At 47.7% G+C, this 22,611-nt stretch overlaps 1 pseudogene; it reads right to left on the bottom strand.

Moving 5' to 3' along the window:
* Positions 1 to 3,205: 3,205 nt before the first annotated feature.
* On the bottom strand, positions 3,206 to 5,241 carry LOC115468162 (annotated as a pseudogene).
* Positions 5,242 to 22,611: the final 17,370 nt, after the last annotated feature.

The raw sequence follows: 22,611 nt of genomic DNA, 5'->3' as shown, positions 1-22,611 counted from the left end.
TGCTTTGTCTTCCCTGGTCGAGACCCTCTGTTCCACCTCACTTAGTCTCTGCGCCTGCGTTTCAAATTGCTCGCGGATCTCGTCCACCGTGGACTGAAGCTTATTGAAGTGATCTTCTAGCGCTGCCGAGACTGATTTTGATATTTTTTGTACCCACTCTGCTGGTTGCTGCGCCGTTGGGATTGTAGGTGGTAACATCTGGGTCTCCGCCATCTTGTAGGAGCCGGCCTTGGGCGAGGTCTTTGAGCTTCTTTCTGCCCTTGTGGGTATACCTCTCGAACCCAGTCATCGCAAATTTCCCAAGGGAGCCCGTAAGTACTCTCAAAGCAGCTAGAAACCTCCGGGGTGCTGCAGACACAGCGAATCGTGAATTTCGGGCAGATTTCAGCGGGTGTCGGAGGAGCCACTCTCTCTTGCTGCCTTTCAGGTAGCAGGCATCACGTGACCACCACTACTTATCATTTCTGTAGCGCTACAAGGTATACGCAGCGCTGTACACCATACACAACAAGACAGTCCCTGCACAAGCAAGTACTAGTAGAGATCAGCATTCTTTTATAAGCCCAAGTGGTTGAACCCATGCCACCCGAAGAAGAAGGGAAGGGATTCTATTCCAGCTACTTCCTTCTGATCAAGAAAACTGGGTGGGGGTGGGGGATTCTGCCCATCTTAGACCTAAGGGCCCTGAACAAATTTTGGTGTGACCAGCAGAAGAAAGGAGGTGTTTATGCCCCTGTATAAGTCATTGGTGAGGCCCCTCCTGGAGTATTGTGTTCAGTTTTGGAGGCCCTATCTTGCTAAGGATGTAAAAAGAATTTAAGCGGTGCAAAGGAAAGCTACAAAAAAGGTATGGGATTTGCGTTACAAGACGTATGAGGAGAGACTTGCTGACCTGAACATGTATACCCTGGAGGAAAGGAGAAGCAGGGGTGTTATGATACAGACGTTCAAATATTTCAAAGGTATTAATCCGCAAACAAACCTTTTCCGGAGCTGGGAAGTCGGTAGAACTAGAGAATATGAAATGAGATTCAAGGGGGACAGACTCAAGAAAAATGTCGGGAAGTATTTTTTCACTGAGAGAGTAGTGGAGATGAAAATGGTAATTTAATTCAAAAATGCGTGGGATAAACATAAAGGAATCCTGTTCAGAAGGAATGGATCCTCAGAAGCTTAGCAGAGATTGGGTGGCAGAGCCAGTGGGGGGAGGCGGGGCTAGTGCTGGGCAGACTTCTACAGTCTGTGCCCTGAAAATGGCAGATACAAATCAAAGTCAGGTATAAACATAAAGTAGCACATATGAGTTTATCTTGTTGAGCAGACTGGATGGACCATACAGGTCTTTCTCTGTCGTCATCCACTATGTTATGATTTCTCAGGGCATCCTTCTTCCTTTAATTGAGGAAAATGATTGGCTATTCTCTCTCGACTTAAAGAATACTTATACCCACATTTTGATACTTCCACATCACAGGAAGTATCTCGGATTTAGTGTGGGGAAACATGACTTCCATTATTGTGTTCTGCCATTTGGTCTGGTGTCCATCCCCAGAGCTTTTACCAAGTGTCTGGTGGTAGTCGTAGTGTATCTACACAGACTGGGGGTGTATGTATTTCCCAGCATAGATGGTCCGATGGTCAAGAGCACACCTCAAGAAGGCATCATAGAGTCCATGCACCTAACTATTCAGGTGCTGGAGCTACTGGGGCTTGTCCCTTCTACATCCAGTTTATCAATTAGAATACATAGGAGCCTTGCTTGGTACAGTGCAGGTTCAGGCCTTCCTTCCTCAGGTAAGAGTGGATACCTTAGTAACCCTTGCCTTGCAGGTCCGCAGCAGGCAGCAGGTTTCAGCTTGGCAAATGTTGATATTAATGGGCCACATTGCCTCAACAGTGCATGTCACTCCCATGGCATGTTTACACTTGAGATCGTCCCAGTGGACCTTAGCTTTCCAGTCGTTTCCCTTTCCTTTCCTATCCGCCGTTGTCTTGACTTTCTTTCATATCAAGCTATTCTTGATCCACTTCATTCTGGCTTTCGCCCTCATCATTCAACTGAAGCAGCACTTGCTAAATTCTCCAATGACCTGTTCCTGGCCAGATCCAAAGGTTATTCTATTCTATCCTCATCCTTCTTGATCTATCTGCTGCTTTTGACACTGTTGATCACAGCCTACTCCTTGATATTCTGTCCTCACTTGGATTTCAGGGCTCTGTTCTTTCCTGGTTTTCTTCTTATCTCTCCCATCGTACTTTTAGTGTATAGTCTGGTGGATCCTCCTCCACTTCTATCCCACTGTCATTTGCTGTAACTTAGGGATCTGTCCTGGGACCTCTTCTTTTCTCCATCTATACTTCTTCCCTTGGTACTCTGATCTCATCCTATGGTTTTCAGTATCGTCTTACGCTGATGACTCCCAGATCTACCTCTCCACACCAGAAATCTCAGCAGGAATCCAGGCCAAAGTATCAGCCTGCCTGTCTGACATTGCCGCCTGGATGTCTCACAGCTATCTGAAACTAAACATGACCAAGTCTGAGCTTCTTATCTTTCCCCCTAAACCAACCTCTCCTCTTCCCCCATTCTCTATTTCTGTGGATAACACTCTCATCCTCCCTGTCTCATCAGCTCGTAACCTTGGGGTCATCTTCGACTCCTCTCTCTCCTTCTCTGCACATATTCAACAGACTGCTAAAACCTGTCATTTCTTTCTCTATAATATCACCAAAATTTGCCCTTTCCTTTCTGAGCACACTACCAGAACCTTTATCCACACTCTTATCACCTCTCGCTTAGACTATTGCAACTTGCTTCTCACAGGTCTCCCACTTAGCCATCTCTCTCCTCTTCAATCTGTTCAAAATTCTGCTGCTCGACTTATATTCTGCCAGTGTCGCTATGCTCATATTAGCCCTTTCTTCAAGTCACTTCACTGGCTCCCTATCTGTTTCCGCATACAGTTCAAACTCCTTTTATTAATTTACAAGTGCATTCACTCTGCAGCTCCTCAGTACCTCTCTACTACTACTACTACTTATCATTTCCATAGTGCTACTAGACGTACGCAGCGCTGTACACTTGAACATGAAGAGACAGTCCCTGCTCGACAGAGCTTACAATCTAATTTTTTTAAGAGTTGTTTTTACTGAGGTCTAAAATTTTTAGTGTTGTGATCAATTCTAATTGTAAAGGGGAAAAAAAACTATAATTAAAAAAATTCAACCAAACTGATTAAAAGTAAAGGGGGGGGGGGGGGGGATAACTAGAGTGTCAATGCATCTGTTCTTCAATCAGCTCACATTAGCCATAAAAATAATCTCCAGAATCAAAGCAGTTCAGAAAAGATGCTGGAGGATAATGCTTCTTCGGTACTATGAAACAGATGAGATTGGATTAAGAGGTGAACCCATTTGTGTGAATACTTTATCCAGCCACTGGAGGGGTCCATGAAGGTGAATTTAAATCCAGCATGGTGGGTTCGTCACATCTTGTCGGTGATATTCTGTTCCCCATCCCTTTACAAAGCTCATTCGGATGATGCACACTTTGGTAAGTTCATACACAGCTTCAAAGCCATGGTTGACGGATTGTGCTAAAAGCTGAGCAAATTCTTGGTTAAAAATCTTCAGACTATACTCACTAGGAATTTTACACACAGTTGTAGGGTAAAAGCCATGGTGGTAGTTGCAGTTCCTGCTCTGCACAAATATGCTGCTGTCACTAAGCATAGACCTCTCCTCCCACGTAGTAAAGGTGAACACCTTTTCCAATATGTCGCCTAGTTTTTTCATTTGTTGAGTTGTGATTGACATTAGACAGCAAACCAAGACAGAACCAGTTGTTATTGTTAGAAGGATCTGTAAATCCATCTACTAGAATACTAGTTGAAGATGCATGGAAAGCCTCACCAACACGATTGTTTAATTCGTAGTATACAATGGAGCACCACTGCTTAGGTTCTTCATAAGCAATGGGATGAACATCTCTACTAGACACAGCTGGCAAAATTGGTGGAATCATCATGCTACGAGTATCTATGGACTGTGAATTATCTTGCTCCATAGGATTTTCTGGAGGCATATATGTTGGCAGTGGGGTATCATCTGGCAGTTGAAATGGACTGGCTTGTCCAGAACTCGCAGGGAAGCTGGGGTAAGTAGTACTGACAGGAGATGGTGGGTAGGGGCTGTTTAGTGAGATGGGAAACGGAGTGCTGTTGGGTTGTTGGAAAGAATCTGGAAAGGTGGCATATGTGGTTCATTGTGGCTTAAGTTCCTGAATTGAACCAGAAGACTGTGTTGGGGATTGAATTCACTAGGACTGGTGGTAAAACTGGACTCTCCACCTTTTTGTAGTGATATGGATTAATGCACACTTCCTTTTGCGTTGCTCCGAAAGGAAACTCGCACACATCTAACGGTTTTAGCTCATGATGGCTCTGCAGGTCAGGCCAATGCCAGACACAACAGTATATTACATGTGTCAGGTCTTTTCTGTGGGACACTTGAAGTCGGCCATCTAAAGAATGAGGAATAGTAACACACTTACTAGGCTGACCAGGACTGCTCAACGCCTTTTCCAACTCTTGCATCTGTTTTTAGGCTGCTTGTACCCTTTCCCAATTTGCATAAACCAAACATTCTCAACTGGGAAGAGTAAAAGAAACCAAAGCTACATGCATATGAGAAAAGCAATTCTTTTATTACCAAGAGTAAGTTACAATTACAAATGCTAGTTTCTCATGGGGAGTGCAGGGGACACAAACATGTGGTCTGCCTCTCCCCATCGTAATGCTCTAGTTCAATTGTTTATATACCTTTTGTGTTAAGCAAGTCTTCAGCACTTATCTTCCTGAGAGATCATTCTGTTCTCTGTTCTCATTGTCTATCTTCCTTCAGGTCACCAAATCCACATTCTCTTGTTTATACTAGTTGCTTTTCCCAAGGCTGCTTATAGGGATACCATAAATTCCAGAGATCATGCAGGCTCATCAATCTTCAGAGTCATACATCGCTGACAGACTCCAGAGTTGTACAGACTTTATCAATATCTAACCTTTTAACTGATTCCATAATGCATAACTTGTGCTCATAATTTCTACACATCGCACCTTTCTTCTTTTTCAGCTTTTTAACCAAGGCATCCACTGCCTTTTCTGCCCACTTTTCTTCTTCATCTCCTTGTTTCCAACCCAGTAAGCACTTTACAGCCGGAGTAAAAGAGAACAAACTGGCCATTGACGTCATTGGATACGAATGTCCCAGAAGCCTTCTTTATAAGAGAGAGCAGGGGCTGCTAAAAGCAGCTAGCAGAACTGTTAACACAATGTGTTATAAAATAGTTTGAGAAGAATTAAATGAAAAAGTGCCAGCTGCCAATCATCAATAAACTCATTCTGCACAAAGATTATATTCGGCTGATGTCACACTTCTCAAAATGCTTGGATCAGAAAAGGCTGGGAATTTTTGCTGCAACTCTCAAGGTGTTGCTGTAGCATCTGTGAGGAAACAGATGTGCAGGGTGCTGACATTGTCCAGGGAAAAGGAACAATAACCACCAACCAACTCTTTACTCTCCATCTGACTGTCTTCAACTCAGGCTAGAACTCTCTGCCACGAGGCCCGCCTGTATTGCTTCAGTATTGCAGCATGCTCACTTGATCACCACAGACTGCTCAAAGACTAAAATACTACAGATTCTTTTAGATTCGTATGTTACTATGTTACTATAAGCCGTTATTGTTCCAACTACACAATGATTAAGAAATACACACACTAATCGAGTACATTACTAAAGGAAGGCTATAGAAAAGTAAAATAAGAAAGATATATGTGTGTGTGTGTGTATATATATATAGCGAATGCTACATACCTGTAGAAGGTATTCTCCGAGGACAGCAGGCTGATTGTTCTCACTGATGGGTGACGTCCACGGCAGCCCCTCCAATCGGAAACTTCACTAACAAAGTCCTTTGCTAGTCCCCGCGCGCACCGCGCATGCGCGGCCGTCTTCCCGCCCGAAACCGGCTCGAGCCGGCCAGTCCAGTATGTAGCAAGACAATACACTTCAAGGGAAGACACAACTCCAAAGGGGAGGCGGGCGGGTTTGTGAGAACAATCAGCCTGCTGTCCTCGGAGAATACCTTCTACAGGTATGTAGCATTCGCTTTCTCCGAGGACAAGCAGGCTGCTTGTTCTCACTGATGGGGTATCCCTAGCCCCCAGGCTCACTCAAAACAACAACCATGGTCAATTGGGCCTCGCAACGGCGAGGACATAACTGAGATTGACCTAAAAAATTTACCAACTAACTGAGAGTGTAGCCTGGAACAGAACAAACAGGGCCCTCGGGGGGTGGAGTTGGATCCTAAAGCCCAAACAGGTTCTGAAGAACTGACTGCCCGAACCGACTGTCGCGTCGGGTATCCTGCTGCAGGCAGTAATGAGATGTGAATGTGTGGACAGATGACCACGTCGCAGCTTTGCAAATTTCTTCAATGGAGGCTGACTTCAAGTGGGCTACCGACGCAGCCATGGCTCTAATATTATGAGCCGTGACATGACCCTCAAGAGCCAGCCCCGCCTGGGCGTAAGTGAAGGAAATGCAATCTGCTAGCCAATTGGATATGGTGCGTTTCCCTACAGCCACTCCCCTCCTATTGGGATCAAAAGAAACAAACAATTGGGCGGACTGTCTGTGGGGCTGTGTCCGCTCCAGGTAGAAGGCCAATGCTCTCTTGCAGTCCAATGTGTGCAACTGACGTTCAGCAGGGCAGGAATGAGGACGGGGAAAGAATGTTGGCAAGACAATTGACTGGTTCAGATGGAACTCCGACACGACCTTTGGCAGAAACTTAGGGTGAGTGCGGAGGACTACTCTGTTGTGATGAAATTTGGTGTAAGGAGCCTGGGCTACCAGGGCCTGAAGCTCACTGACTCTACGAGCCGAAGTAACTGCCACCAAGAAAATGACCTTCCAGGTCAAGTACTTCGGATGGCAGGAATTCAGTGGCTCAAAAGGAGGTTTCATCAGCTGGGTGAGAACGACATTGAGATCCCATGACACTGTAGGAGGTTTGACAGGGGGCTTTGACAAAAGCAAACCTCTCATGAAGCGAACAACTAAAGGCTGTCCTGAGATCGGCTTACCTTCCACTTGGTAATGGTATGCACTGATTGCACTAAGGTGAACCCTTACGGAGTTGGTCTTAAGACCAGACTCAGACAAGTGCAGAAGGTATTCAAGCAGGGTCTGTGTAGGACAAGAGCGAGGATCTAGGGCCTTGCTGTCACACCAGACGGCAAACCTCCTCCAATGAAAAAAGTAACTTCTCTTAGTGGAGTCTTTCCTGGAAGCAAGCAAGATGCGGGAGACACCCTCTGACAGACCCAAAGAGGCAAAGTCTACGCCCTCAACATCCAGGCCGTGAGAGCCAGAGACTGGAGGTTGGGATGCAGAAGAGCCCCTTCGTCCTGCGTGATGAGGGTCGGAAAACACTCCAATCTCCACGGTTCTTTGGAGGATAACTCCAGAAGAAGAGGAAACCAGATCTGACGCGGCCAAAAAGGAGCAATCAGAATCATGGTGCCTCGGTCTTGCTTGAGTTTCAACAAAGTCTTCCCCACCAGAGGGATGGGAGGATAAGCATACAGCAGGCCCTCCCCCAATCCAGGAGGAAGGCATCCGAGGCCAGTCTGCCGTGGGCCTGAAGTCTGGAACAGAACTGAGGGACTTTGTGGTTCACTCGAGATGCGAAGAGATCCACCAAGGGGGTGCCCCACGCTTGGAAGATCTGGCGCACCACTCGGGAGTTGAGCGACCACTCGTGAGGTTGCATAATCCTGCTCAACCTGTCGGCCAGACTGTTGTTTACGCCTGCCAGATATGTGGCTTGGAGCACCATGCCGTGACGGCGAGCCCAGAGCCACATGCTGACGGCTTCCTGACACAGGGGGCGAGATCCGGTGCCCCCCTGCTTGTTGACATAATACATGGCAACCTGGTTGTCTGTCTGAATTTGGATAATTTGGTGGGACAGCCGATCTCTGAAAGCCTTCAGAGCGTTCCAGATCGCTCGTAACTCCAGGAGATTGATCTGCAGATCGCGTTCCTGGAGGGACCAGCTTCCTTGGGTGTGAAGCCCATCGACATGAGCTCCCCATCCCAGGAGGGACGCATCCGTAGTCAGCACTTTCCGTGGCTGAGGAATTTGGAAGGGACGTCCCAGAGTCAAATTGGAGCAAATGGTCCACCAATACAGGGATTCGAGAAAACTCGTGGACAGGTGGATCACGTCCTCCAGACCCCCAGCGGCCTGATACCACTGGGAGGCTAGGGTCCATTGAGCAGATCTCATGTGAAGGCGGGCCATGGGAGTCACGTGGACTGTGGAGGCCATGTGGCCCAGCAATCTCAACATCTGCCGAGCTGTGATCTGCTGGGACGCTCGCACCCGCGAGACGAGGGACAACAAGTTGTTGGCTCTCGTCTCTGGGAGATAGGCGCGAGCCGTCCGAGAATCCAGCAGAGCTCCTATGAATTCGAGTCTCTGCACTGGAAGAAGGTGGGACTTTGGATAATTTATCACAAACCCCAGTAGCTCCAGTAGGCGAATAGTCATCTGCATGGACTGCAGGGCTCCTGCCTCGGATGTGTTCTTCACCAGCCAATCGTCGAGATATGGGAACACATGCACCCCCAGCCTGCGAAGTGCCGCTGCTACCACAGCTAGGCACTTTGTGAACACCCTGGGCGCAGAGGCGAGCCCAAAGGGTAGCACACAGTACTGGAAGTGGCGTGTGCCCAACTGAAATCGCAGATACTGTCTGTGAGCTGGCAGTATCGGGACGTGTGTGTAGGCATCCTTCAAGTCCAGAGAGCATAGCCAATCGTTTTGCTGAATCATGGGGAGAAGGGTGCCCAGGGAAAGCATCCTGAACTTTTCTTTTTCGAGATACTTGTTCAGGGCCCTTAGGTCTAGGATGGGACGCATCCCCCCTGTTTTCTTTTCCACAAGGAAGTACCTGGAATAGAATCCCAGCCCTTCTTGCCCGGATGGCACGGGCTCGACCGCATTGGCGCTGAGAAGGGCGGAGAGTTCCTCTGCAAGTACCTTCTTGTGCTGGAAGCTGTAAGACTGAGCTCCCGGTGGACAATTTGGAGGTTTTGAGGTCAAATTGAGGGTGTACCCCTGCCGGACTATTTGCAGAACCCACTGATCGGAGGTTATGAGAGGCCACCTTTGGTGAAAAGCTTTCAACCTCCCTCCGACTGGCAGGTCGCCCGGCACGGACACTTGGATGTCGGCTATGCTCTGCTGGAGCCAGTCAAAAGCTCGCCCCTTGCTTTTGCTGGGGAGCCGCGGGGCCTTGCTGAGTCGCACGCTGCTGACGAGAGCGAGCGCGCTGGGGCTTAGCCTGGGCCGCAGGCTGTCGGGAAGGAGGATTGTACCTACGCTTGCCAGAAGAGTAGGGAACAGTCTTCCTTCCCCCGAAAAATCGTCTACCTGTAGAGGTAGAAGCTGAAGGCTGCCGGCGGGCGAATTTGTCGAATGCGGTGTCCCGCTGGTGGAGAGACTCTACCACCTGTTCGACTTTTTCACCAAAAATATTGTCCGCACGGCAAGGCGAGTCCGCAATCCGCTGCTGGATTCTATTCTCCAGGTCGGCGGCACGCAGCCATGAGAGCCTGCGCATCACCACACCTTGAGCAGCGGCCCTGGACGCAACATCAAAAGTGTCATAAACTCCTCTGGCCAGGAATTTTCTGCACGCCTTCAGCTGCCTGACCACCTCCTGAAAAGGCTTGGCTTGCTCAGGGGGAAGAGCATCAACCAAGCCAGCCAACTGCCGCACATTGTTCCGCATGTGTATGCTCGTGTAGAGCTGGTAAGACTGGATCTTGGACACGAGCATAGAGGAATGGTAGGCCTTCCTCCCAAAGGAGTCTAAGGTTCTAGCGTCCTTGCCCGGGGGCGCCGAAGCATGTTCCCTAGAACTCTTAGCCTTCTTTAGGGCCAAATCCACAACTCCAGAGTCATGAGGCAACTGAGTGCGCATCAGCTCTGGGTCCCCATGGATCCGGTACTGGGACTCGATCTTCTTGGGAATGTGGGGATTAGTTAATGGCTTGGTCCAGTTCGCAAGCAATGTCTTTTTCAGGACATGGTGCAAGGGAACAGTGGACGCTTCCTTAGGTGGAGAAGGATAGTCCAGGAGCTCAAACATTTCAGCCCTGGGCTCGTCCTCCACAACCACCGGGAAGGGGATGGCCGTAGACATCTCCCGGACAAAGGAGGCAAAAGACAGACTCTCGGGAGGAGAAAGCTGTCTCTCAGGAGAGGGAGTGGGATCAGACGGAAGACCCTCAGACTCCTCGTCAGAGAAATATCTGGGATCTTCCTCTTCCTCCCACGAGGCCTCACCCTCGGTGTCAGACACAAGTTCACGGACCTGTGTCTGCAACCTCGCCCTGCTCGACTCCGTGGAACCACGTCCACGATGGGGGCGTCGAGAGGTAGACTCCCTGGCCCGCATCGGCGAAGCTCCCTCCGCCGACGTAGTCGGGGAGCCCTCCTGGGAGGTGGCCGCGGTCGGCACCGCACGCGGTACCGACGTCGGGGACCTCAACCTGGGCGATGGGCCAGCCGGCGCCACGCTCGACGGTACCGGAGGCGCAAGCACCGCCGGTACCGAAGGGGTAGGGCGCAACAGCTCTCCCAGAATCTCTGGGAGAACGGCCCGGAGGCTCTCGTTCAGAGTGGCTGCAGAAAAAGGCTGAGAGGTCGATGCAGGCGTCGACGTCAGAACCTGTTCCGGGCGAGGAGGCTGTTCCGGGCTGTCCAGAGTGGAGCGCATCGACACCTCTTGAACAGAGGGTGAGCGGTCCTCTCGGTGCCGATGCCTGCTGGGTGCCGAATCCCTCGGCGACCCAGAGCTCTCGGTGCCGACACGGGGAGGAGACCGGTGTCGATGCTTCTTCGATTTCTTCCGAAGCATGTCGCCGGAGCTCCCCGGCACCGACGAGGAGGACGTAGCCTCGGGGCCGAGGCCGAAGGAGGTCGGTCTCGGGGGGGCTGTACCGCAGGAGCCCTCAGGGTAGGAGGAGACCCACCCGAAGGCTCACCGCCACCAGCAGGGGAATGGACAGCCCTCACCTGCACTCCTGACGATGCACCACCGTCCGACGACATCAGCAGACGAGGTCCCGGTACCACCGACGTCGATGCAGCTATCCGATGTCTCGGCGCCGATGCAGAGGCCCGATGCCTCGATGCACTCGATGCAGGGGCGGCCAAGGAAGATGGTCTGGACGCTGACGACGTCGATGCACTCGAAGATCCCGGTGCCGATGCCGACGAAGAGCCCGAGAACAACACGTTCCACTGGGCTAGTCTCGCTACCTGAGTCCGCCTCTGCAGCAGGGAACACAGACTGCAGTTCTGAGGGCGGTGCTCGGCCCCCAGACACTGAAGACACGACGAGTGTCGATCAGTGAGCGAGATAACCCGGGCGCACTGGGTGCACTTCTTGAAGCCGCTGGAAGGCTTCGATGTCATGGGCGGAAAAATCACGCCGGCGAAATCAAAATCCGAAATGACGGAAAAAGAGCACCAAAACTTTAGAGGGAGAAAATCTCGACCGAGGCCGAAAAGAGGCCTACCCCGACGACGAAAGAAAACTTACCGGGGCAAAAAGCTGGAAGTACGGGAAGGATTGACACGAAACCCGGTGGAAGGTTACCGGAGCACTTCCCGACTTAAGCAAAAGCTTTTCCGAAGAAAAAAACACGCTCAAAACAATTTGGACGCGCGAGGTCGACTTTCCGGGGCTCGACACGGCGAAAATACGACCGTACCGAGTGCGGACAAAAGAAGACTGGCCGGCTCGAGCCGGTTTCGGGCGGGAAGACGGCTGCGCATGCGCGGTGCGCGCGGGCGCGCGAGGACTAGCAAAGGACTTTGCTAGTGAAGTTTCCGATTGGAGGGGCTGCCGTGGACGTCACCCATCAGTGAGAACAAGCAGCCTGCTTGTCCTCGGAGAAATATATATATATATATATATATATATATATATATATATATATATATATATATATATATATATATATATATATATTGTAGCCAGGTCACCCTTCCAGGTGGGACCGAGGCTGTCCTTGCTTAGCTTCCACCAACTCTTGTAGGCTGTGTCAATCGGTTCACCTCTCTGCTGAGACCTGCTCCTTCCCACCGGGTCTCTCCCTCTGTTAGAGCCCATCCTGCTCTTTCCCATACGACTTCAAGGATTCCAGCCAACTCAAAGTTCTTAGAAAACCACAAGGCTTTATTGCTCAAGCACTTTTAACACAGCATTAGTTTTCATTTGATCCCCTCTTCTTCACCATGAAGGATCAAGTTTAGCATTAACATTCACTGTTTCCACCTAGTTCAGTCCTGTTTCTAATCAGCACTTGTAATCCTGCTTACATGATTATAATAACTCTCATCAGCGTCATCATCAATGAGCAGACAATTTCTGGGTTAGTTGCCTCCACCAGCTTCTTCCCTACTGGCTCACTTTTGCCTCACCCACCATCCACAGTTTAGGCAATACAGAGGCCACAAAAGTCTTCTCTCCTCGACTTTGAGCAAAACCAGCCACCTCCATACACTCCTCCTTCTCTCCTCCCACCGCTTCCTCTTTATTGTATTCCATGTCCTCCTCCTCCTCCTCCCTGAGTTCCTCCAGCTGCTGCTCATCTTCTGGATCAGAACTCATCTCCCCATCATTCACCCCTCCCTCCCCTTCCTGAGAGTCCTGCGGAAACCGTAATGGCTTCTGGGGAGAGTAGTTCTTTCCCTGAACTAGAGACTTCACTGGCACTCTGGCCACTAGAGAGCGAGTTGTTTGCCTAGAAGGGATGAAGGAGACAGGACGCTGACGTTTAAAGGAACAGCTACCTCCCTGTTCTCGCCCCAGCACTGCAGAGTGCTCACCCCCCCCCCCCTCCCCGCTTAAACAATTGCTAGTCTTCTCTTGCTGTGCACTAGCAATTCGAGATAAGACATCAGCATTTGTTAAAAGCTTCCCAGATCTATTCTCCACCTGAAACTGATAGGGCTGGGCATTGCTATTTTTCATTTGTCCTAACCACCTAAGGGGAGCATGATCTGTTACCAGGGTAAAACTGCGCCCATCTAAATAAAAATGACACATCTGGACCGCCCATTTAATGGCCAGACACTCTCTTTCGATGGTAGAGTACTGAGCTTCATGCGGTAACAGCTTCCTACTCAGATACATGAGAGGATGTTCCTGGCCCCCATGTACCTGTTACAATACTGCCCCCAATCCTACCCCCGAGGCATCAGCCTGCAACACAAAGGGTTTCGAAAAATCCACGGCTCTTAACACGGGTTCTTGGCAGAGGGCTAGCCTTATTCCTCAAATACCCCTAGTCCCTCTTCTTCCCACCGAAGACTGTTCGGTGCCCCCTTCCTAAGTTTGTTTGTAAGAGGAGTGGCCAAGGATGCAAAATGAGGTATGAATCTCCTATAGTACCCCACTAAACCCAGGAAACGTCTCAACTCCTTCTTGTTCCTGGGACAGGGAAACTCCTGGATACTCTTCAGTTTATCCCAATGGGGGGTTATCTGCCCATCCCCCACCCAGTATCCTAGATATTTTACCTTCTGCTGCCCAAAACAGCACTTTTGAGGGTTCAAGGTCAAACCCGCTTGCCGGAAAGCCCCCAACACTGCTCTCACCCTTAATACATGGGAGGGCCAGTCTTCACTCTGAATGATAACATCATCCAAATATGCCGCCGCATATTGCTGATGTGGTCGTAACACCCTGTCCAGCAGTCGCTGACAGGAGGCCGCAGCCAAATTGAGGCCAAACGGCATCCGCTTAAACTGATAGAGTCCCATAGGAGTGGAGAAAGCTGTTTTGGGCCTGGCTTCAACAGTCAGCGGGATCTGCCAGTATCCCTTGGTCAAGTCCAGCGTGGATAGGTACCTGGCAGTTCCCAATCGGTCCAGAAGCTCATCGATACGTGGCATCGGGTTAGCATCAAGAATGGAAAGAGCATTAACCTGCCGAAAGTTGATACAGAACCGCCATGTACCATCCGACTTGGGCACCAGCACCACTGGACTTGACCAAGGGCTTGAAAGACTCTTCAATGACGCCAAAATCAAGCATTTCCTGTACCTGACGGACTACTTCCTGCTTCTTTGGGGGCGAGAGCCGATAGGGTCTTTGCTTGACTACCTTCCCCAGCTCAGAAATGATGTCATGCCCCAGATTGCGACTACTCTGACCGAGGGGCAGCGGGAAGAAATTCAGGCACTCCTGATGGAGTTTCATGATGTTTTGACCCCCTGCCCAGGGGAAACTCATCTTATTATGCATGACATCGAGTTTCCCCTGGGCAGGGGGTCAAAACATCATGAAACTCCATCAGGAGTTCCTGAATTTCTTCCCGCTGCCCCTCGGTCAGAGTAGTCGCAATCTGGGGCTCCCCTGACTTAAATATTTCAGTAATCTGGGGACCTAATTCTTCCTCGGCCTCCACCATCCCCTGACTCCACAACCCCCTCCTTTCCTGCCAAGGCTTAAGAACATTGACATGATATGTCTGGTTTCTCCCTTGCTCATTCTTCACCAAATAAGTTACGGGTCCCAACTTTCTTTCTACGGTAGCCGGGCCCCGCCATCGTCCCATGAACTTATGAGGAGAATCTGAGACCAATATCAATACTCGGTCTCCTACCTCAAACATCCTCTCTACACTCTTCCTGTCATAGTAAGCTTTTTGGTATTCCTGACTTCTGTCTCATTACTGCTGGGCACAGTTACCCAATTTATGCAACCTCTCCTTCAATTTTATTAAGTAACTAGCCACATCCCAATCCTCCTCCTGTGGGGGAACCCACTGTTCTTTTAACATATCTAGCACCCCCCAGGGTGGTCTCCCATACATTAGCTCAAATCGGGAGACCCCCAGAGAGGCTTGAATATTTTCTCTGCAGACATAAAGAGCGAATGGCAGTTGTAGATCCCATTCTTCATGGCAGGAACCCAACCCCTTTCTTAGCAACATCTTCAGTGTTTTATTGAATCTTTCTACAAAACCATTAGTCTGGGGGTGGTAAGCAGCTGTTCGGATATGCTGTATCCCGAAGGCCTCCCATACCTGAGCTAATGTCCTTGACAGAAAATTGGTTCCCTTATCTGTAATAATCTCTCGGGGAAACCTCACCTCGCAAAAGATATGAATTAGTTGTGCTGCAATCACTTTGGCCGCGGTATTATGGAGGGGCACAGCCCAAGGGTACTGAGTTGCCATATCCATAACAACCAGGATCTATGAAAAGCCCCTCCGGGACCTAACAAGGGGACTGATCATATCCATGGCTAATCGGGTAACAGGCGCTCCTATACGAGGTAGGGGCTGCAAGGGCACCTTTCCTGGAGCTCGCTCTGATATTCTCTGGCACTGAACACAGGAGCTACAAAATTGCTCTACCCCTTTGTATACTCCCGGCCAATAAAACCGTCTCAGCACCTGCCGGAGGGTATTCTGAGCCCTTTATGCCCCCCCCCCCCCCCAAACAAATGATCGTGGGATATCCGTATCACCAGGTCCCTGAACCCCTGCTGTATCACCAACTGTCTCTGCAGCTCTCCTGCTGCTCCTAGACAGGACTCCTGGAATAATAACCCTTTCTCAATACTGAAGCGTGGAAAACTGGCCTCCCCCTCTTGACCAGCCCATTCCCATGCATATTGTAAAGTTTGATCAGCCCCCTGCTCTTTAGAGAAATCAGGAAATCTCTCTAACACCTGTTCTGGATCCCCGGGAAAATCCCCCTGATTGAGGAGATCCTGACAATGTTGCCTCCTTTGCTCCTGGACTCTTTTTTTTTTTTGCCGAGAGCCCCTCCTTGTCTTCCCAGGACTCCCCAAGATATCTCCTTTAAATGGAAAAACCTGTGCTAGGGACATTTCCTGATCTTTCACCTGCCTTTCCTGCGCTCGTGTGGACACTAATACCTGCTTTCCCCCCAGGCAGCAGGAAAAAGGGGCCCAGTTGCGCCCCAAAATGAGATCCTGCGGGAGCCTCGGAAGCACTGCCACTCAAACCTGATGGACCCTAACCTGATCTTAAATCTCCATCAGGCGGACTGGATATCTTGAAGAGGCCCCATGTATACACTGTATGGATACAGACTTATTGTCTCTCCTTCTCTGTCCCCCTCCTTCCCTTACAATCCAGTCCTACAGACCCTGGAAGCACATAGTTTGGTCTGCCCCAGAGTCTAATAGCCCACTGGGACCCCTTCAGTCTCCACCCAATGTGTAAACTGGGGCTCCTTATGCAAGGAAGCATGGGAAGTTAGCCCTAGCTTAATCCTACAGTCCCTTTTTACATGCCCTGGCCGCTCACATCGGTAACACGCTCTTTCTTCCCCACTCAGACCCTCTTTACCCCACAGAGGTCCCCTGGACACCTTGCCCCGAGAACTCTGCAAGACAATCTCTTGACCCTCAGAATATTGTGAATCCAAAAAAACATTCTAATCCCTTGATCGCTTCCTCTAGGGTCTCACACCCCTTCCTTATCAAGTTCACCTTTATACCTTCTGGTAGAGCCTCCAAAAACTGCTCTAGGACCAGATCTTGCATGAGTTGAGTCACTGACCTCTTATTGGGCTCCAACCATTTTGTTGCTAAGTCCAGCTTTTGAGCCAGGGCCTTCGGAGTCTCCCCCTCAGCTCACCTCCAGCTCCAAAACCGCCTACGATAACTCTGTCTGCTCACCCCATATCAGTCCAGAATAGCAGTCTTCAATTTAATATAATACACCACTTCTTCTGGTAACAGGCTCCGAAAAGCTGCCAGGGCTTCTCTGGACAGGGCCGGAGCCAGCCTTAATAAGTCCATTGCTCCTGCAGCTACGCTGCAGTGAGGGCCACTCTCTCGAAAATCCCCAGATAATCATCAATGTCATCATTCTCAGTCAGTTTGCCCCAAGGCAACCAGTTGACATGTCCAGGTTCCGTGGGTCCCCTCACTCCTCCGACTCCTGCGGCCTCCAAGGGAGCTCCCGCTCTCCTTTGCAGTGGTCCTGCCCGCAGCATTTCCTTCACCAGATCCAGCAGGGGCTGCTGTTGGGCGCACAAAGCTGCTAAAGAGTCCTCCAGGAGTTTCTGAGCCATCTCCTGCTGTTTTTGGAACTGATGGGCCATAACTGACAGCAGCGCCTTAGGATCCATGTTTCCACAGCTGCGTAGCTCCTAAGAGAAAGAAAGAAAAAAAACTCTCCAAGTGCGATTTTCAACAGCTTAGGTCCCCTGGAGCAACCCTCCTTCTGGTTACCTGAGTCCCGTTTATGCTTACCGTAACACGGAGAAATACACACGTCTTCCACCAGCAGGCTGTTCAAATCATCCCACTGCTGCCACCATATTGTAACCAGGTCACCCTTCCAGGTGGGACTTAGGTTGTCCTTGCTTAGCTTCCACCAACTCTTGTAGGCTGTGTCAATCGGTTCACCTCTCTGCTGAGACCTGCTCCTTCCCACCGGGTCTCTCCCTCTGTTAGAGCCCATCCTGCTCTTTTCCACACGACTTCAAGGATTCCATCCAACTCAAAGTTCTTAGAAAACCACAAGGCTTTATTGCTCAAGCACTTTTAACACAGCATTAGTCTTCATTTGATCCCCTCTTCTTCAACATGAAGGATCAAGTTTAGCATTAACATTCACTGTTTCCACCTAGTTCAGTCCTGTTTCTAATTCTGCTTACAAGATTATAATAACTCTCCTCAGCATTATCATCAATGAGCAGACAATTTCTGGGTTAGATGCCTCCACCAGTTTCTTCCCCACTGGCTCACTTTTGCCTCACCCACCATCCACAGTTTAGGCAATACAGAGACCACAAAAGCCTTCTGTCCTCGAGTGTGAGCAAAACCAGCCACCTCCATACACTCCTCCTTCTCTCCTCCCTCCACTTCCTCTTTATTGTATTCCATGTCCTCCTCCTCCTCCTCCTCCCTGAATTCCTCCAGCTGCTGCTCATCTTCTGGATCAGAACTCATCTCCCCATCATTCACCCCTCCCTCCCCTTCCTGAGAGTCCTGCTTAAACCGCAATGGCTTCTGGGAGAGTAGTTCTTTCCCTGAACTAGAGACTTCACTGGCACTCTGGCCACTAGAGGGCGAGTTGTTTGCCTAGAAGGGATGAAGGAGACAGGACGCTGATGTTTAAAGGAACAGCTACCTCCCTGCTCTCGCCCCAGCACTGCAGAGTGCTCACAATATACATACATCATCACTGGTCAGGAATTACATCATTCAGGCCCTTATCTCATCAGCTGGGGGGCCCGTTGCAGTGAAAGCCCGAAGTCTCCAGACCAGGAACAAGTCTTTTCTGCATGATGCGTCCATCCACAGAATGAGCCCCAAGGCTCTGCTGCAAAAAGCCCCCTTTTTATTAAGCTAAACTTATCCAGGAAGGTACATGAGGTTTCAGTCATATGCTCTCAGTTCAGGTAAACAAACCACTGGCCAGGTGGCATATCTCTCGATCCTCAAGCATACCCCGCCTCCCTCCTGCACAAGCTGGCTTCAGAGGCATTCCAACCTGTTCTTGAGAGGTTCCTTATCTCATACATTGTTCTTGAGTGTGCCTTATCTTCCAGCCTGCTCTTTGAGATATATACCAGGAAAGTCACTTTTGGGTCAAAGACAGGGGATTTTAAAAATGTATTATCGATTAAAGCAAGTCTGAAGAGCAAATTTTAATATTTTCCATCACATTCGGTTCTTTGCTTTTCAATTTTGCTTATACGATAATGGTATAATAGAATAACTATGAGATATTTTTCGCATATGAGTAAGATAACAATTCCATATAGTCAAAATAATGATTATGCAAAGTATGATTAAGATAGGATGAAATAGCAAATTTAATGCTTTGGTAGCTGGACGTGAATGTCCAGAGAAAATGTCCCACCAATTATGGGCGGTAGCTTTTTGCAAGCGTGAAGAAATGTCTACAAGTGTATTTCCAGTGAGAGTTGTATCAATCGTGTTGAACAAAGTTTTATTGCGCTTCTGCAAATGTTGTAAAAGTTCAGTTTTTTGTATAGCATCTCTCAAAGGCTGTAAACTTAATGAAATGTCTGCTATATTCAGTACTTGTGGATACCAATATAGGGTCAATTGTTGCTCCATATCCGGTACAAAAGTATATAATTGTCCATGCCACCATAAATGAGTGACGTTGGTAAAACAACCAGAAAAAGGATAAGATAGATTATATAAATCGGTTACATTGACATCATAAGAAGCTAAACAATTGTATTGAGCATTAATTTCAATAAACATACTAAAATTAGTAGGGAGTATGGTCCAAGGGCAAACATTAATAGAATGCTGTAATAAACACGGTTCATATAAAGGAGAGTGTTGTCCACAAATAGCCCCATTAATGGTATGTTGGCAAAATTCTAAGTTATAAGTAATATTATCTGTCCCAATGTAATTCCCAGAAAAATGTGGTAACCAAAATTCATTAGCAAAAACAATGGGCAAAATTATAAATTTACACAAAACACGTTGCTTGGTTACATTGAAATGCACAATTTGCCCAGAACAAAAGAGGTCAGTACATATTACAGTATTTGGCGTTATTAAAATCCAGTTTGCGGAAGGAATCCACCGGTGAAAGATTTGCCTCCACAAATATTCAGAATTAGTCATTAAATCATCCTGGGCCTTATTCCTTTGTATGAGGGCAAATAAATGCTGCAACGTGCATGTAGTTCAATTCATAAAATATGTTCTATTGACATCTACTTGTAATTGGGCTATTTGAGTATAATTAAAAAGGTTTAGAAAACTTTTATTATATTGTAAAGTCATCTGTTGTGGTTCAAACACCTTTGGCATCCACTGAGCTTGCAAAGTAATAAGCTGATTAATATCAGTTCCAATACATTTAGCTTTATAAGCTAAAGTCTCAGAATCAATAGCATTTATTACTCCTGCACCTGCACCAAAAGCTCCCAATAATGTGTCATACCAAGCTCGTTTAACTCTACATTTGGGCAGTTGAGGAAAAGTAATATTGAAATGAATAACATTCTTCTGATGATTTATAGCAGTATTTATACAGGTAGAAGGTACACGGACTAGGTTGTTAGTGTGTACCCCTGGATTTGAGTCAACCCACCAAGTACGGTTCTTGATAGGTGTAGCATTTACACAAAAAAGCGTGTAGACATTTGCTAATGATACATTAGTAGTATAAATGTCCACAATGCTTGCAATTTTAGGACCCAAAACACAAGCCAGGACTATTTAGCCACAAAAGCACATATATCTCTCTCCATGTGTCTCACGTGATATCACCATTTACACACAAAAGTATCATAATATTTATTGAGTACCCTCAGATATCATCCACTATTGCATGCAGTCAATAAAGCTGCTAATTAGTGGTATAGCACTTCTTTCATTGGGTTACTCATTTGATATTTTTTGGGAAGGTGTTTTCTTATGTATGACTCACACACCATCACCCAGGTGCTATAATTATTGTTTACCACTCTGTAATAATAAATATCTATCGTGAAACACAGTGTACTTAGTTTCGTCTTGCCGAGAGTAAATCCAAACTAAGGATTTCTTCCAGTAGATGCCTTCCCCTGAAACCGCCCGACTCCGTGGGTTTCAAACACTTTCATCAGGGCAAGGGTTAAGGCCGTAATTTCTCTTCATATAAATCCTTCAAAAGCACTAAGAGCAATTTTAGGACAGCATTGTTGTCTGTCTCTGATTTGAGCGAAACTTAGCTGTGCAAGTCATATTAAATCGACAACACCGGATCTGGGTGTTATTAGTAACCCGAGCAGAAAGTAATTGTTTATCTTGCGGTTGAACATAAGCTTGTTCATATAGCTGAACTCCTTTCCATAATGGTATCTTTGTTCCTGTGAAAACCATACCACACGGCTCGATAAGCCATGCATGTGTAATTGTCTTGTTGTCAGATTTCTAGACTGCCCCAACTTGACATTTCGTCCTTTAGATTGTAAGCTCTTTTGAGCAGGGTCTGTCCTTCTTTGTTAAACTGTACAGCGCTGTGTAACCCTAGTAGCGCTCTAGAAATGTTAAGTAGTAGTAGTATTTCACTCTGATTCGTCCACTGCCAAATCAGCTTGCCTTGTCTTTCGGTGGTAAGATGTAGTCATCCACCCGGGGTAATGGCAATATCCAAAGGTACCATAAGAGGGAGCTAACTCTTACAAGGATCTATGAATGAAACTTATCAACAGATTAGTTACTCTCTAAGATAACATTTATTTGCTGGAACATGTCCATTTTTCTCACCCAGATTGAAGGATCAAGACAGTATTATCTGCCCCTTGGGCAATAATTTCAGCAGGATGTGGGGGCCCATTTTCTTGGATAACCCACACCTTTGCACCTGCAGACAAATTAGGGGATATGAAAAATCCAATATATATTATGGTCTGAAGTGTATTGTTGTACTACTTGACCCCTAAAATGGGAACCATTATATGTCTGAATTTGGAGGGGAACACCACAGTTAAGGGATATCAGTTCTAAAGTTTTGATGGTATTAATCTGGGTAGCTCGTCTGCAAGGATATGCAATTAAATATCCAGAATAAGTATCTACTGCTGTGCATACATATTGACATCCCTGTGAATTGAGTAAAGGTCCTATATAATCCATTTGCCAAATCTGTCCAGGTAACTTTCCCCTTTGTAATTGCCCCTTAGTCGTGTGGGGAACAGATCGCCTAGTCTGATGTTGACAGACTGGACATTTTGCAATGACAGTTTTAATAACATCCATGGTTAAACTAATACACGATCTGTTGCCCACCTGTAAGTGGCTTTTTCTCCCAAATGTCCACATTTCTGGTGCGCCCATGTCGCCAAACCTGAGCAATTATCCGGTTCTTCCAAAGTTTCCACCTTGAGAGGTGAAATTTTGCTTTGTTCATCAGCCACTGCGTTGTAAAGGCATTCTAGAGTATCATCCTTGCAATGAGCATCTACATGAAAAACAGTAACATTAGTATTTTGTACATAATTCCAAAGGTCTTGCCACAATTCTGTACCCCACAACTTTTTGGTATTAATCTTCCAATTGTTCTGGTACCAGGTAGGTAGCCACGTGGCTAATCCATTTGCCACAGACCATGAGACAGTATAATGTAACATTGTCCTAAATTTTCTGTTTTCAAAGCCATATAGGCAGCATACAACTTTGCATATTGACTACTTAACTGAGACACTTAGCTCTACCTCCTCTCCTGGCTGCATTGGCCACAAATCTAAGGCAGTTTGTATTGCCTGCTGTACTGCTTCAAAAGCTTGTTGTTCTTTTTCTCCCCACTCAAAATCATATTTTTTCCTAGTCACTGTATATAATGGTGCTAAAATTTGCCCCAGGTGGGGTATGTGTTGTCTCCAAAAGCCAAATAATCCAATAAAACGTTGTGCCTCCTTTTTATTACAAGGAGGAACAAATTCCAAAATTTTCTGTTTAGCTTTTGGCAAAATTTCCCTCAGACCATTA

This window comes from Microcaecilia unicolor, chromosome 4 (genome assembly GCF_901765095.1).
Source record: "Microcaecilia unicolor chromosome 4, aMicUni1.1, whole genome shotgun sequence".
NCBI classification, from domain to species: Eukaryota; Metazoa; Chordata; class Amphibia; order Gymnophiona; family Siphonopidae; genus Microcaecilia; species Microcaecilia unicolor.
This window is presented reverse-complemented; position numbering and strand designations above follow the sequence as displayed.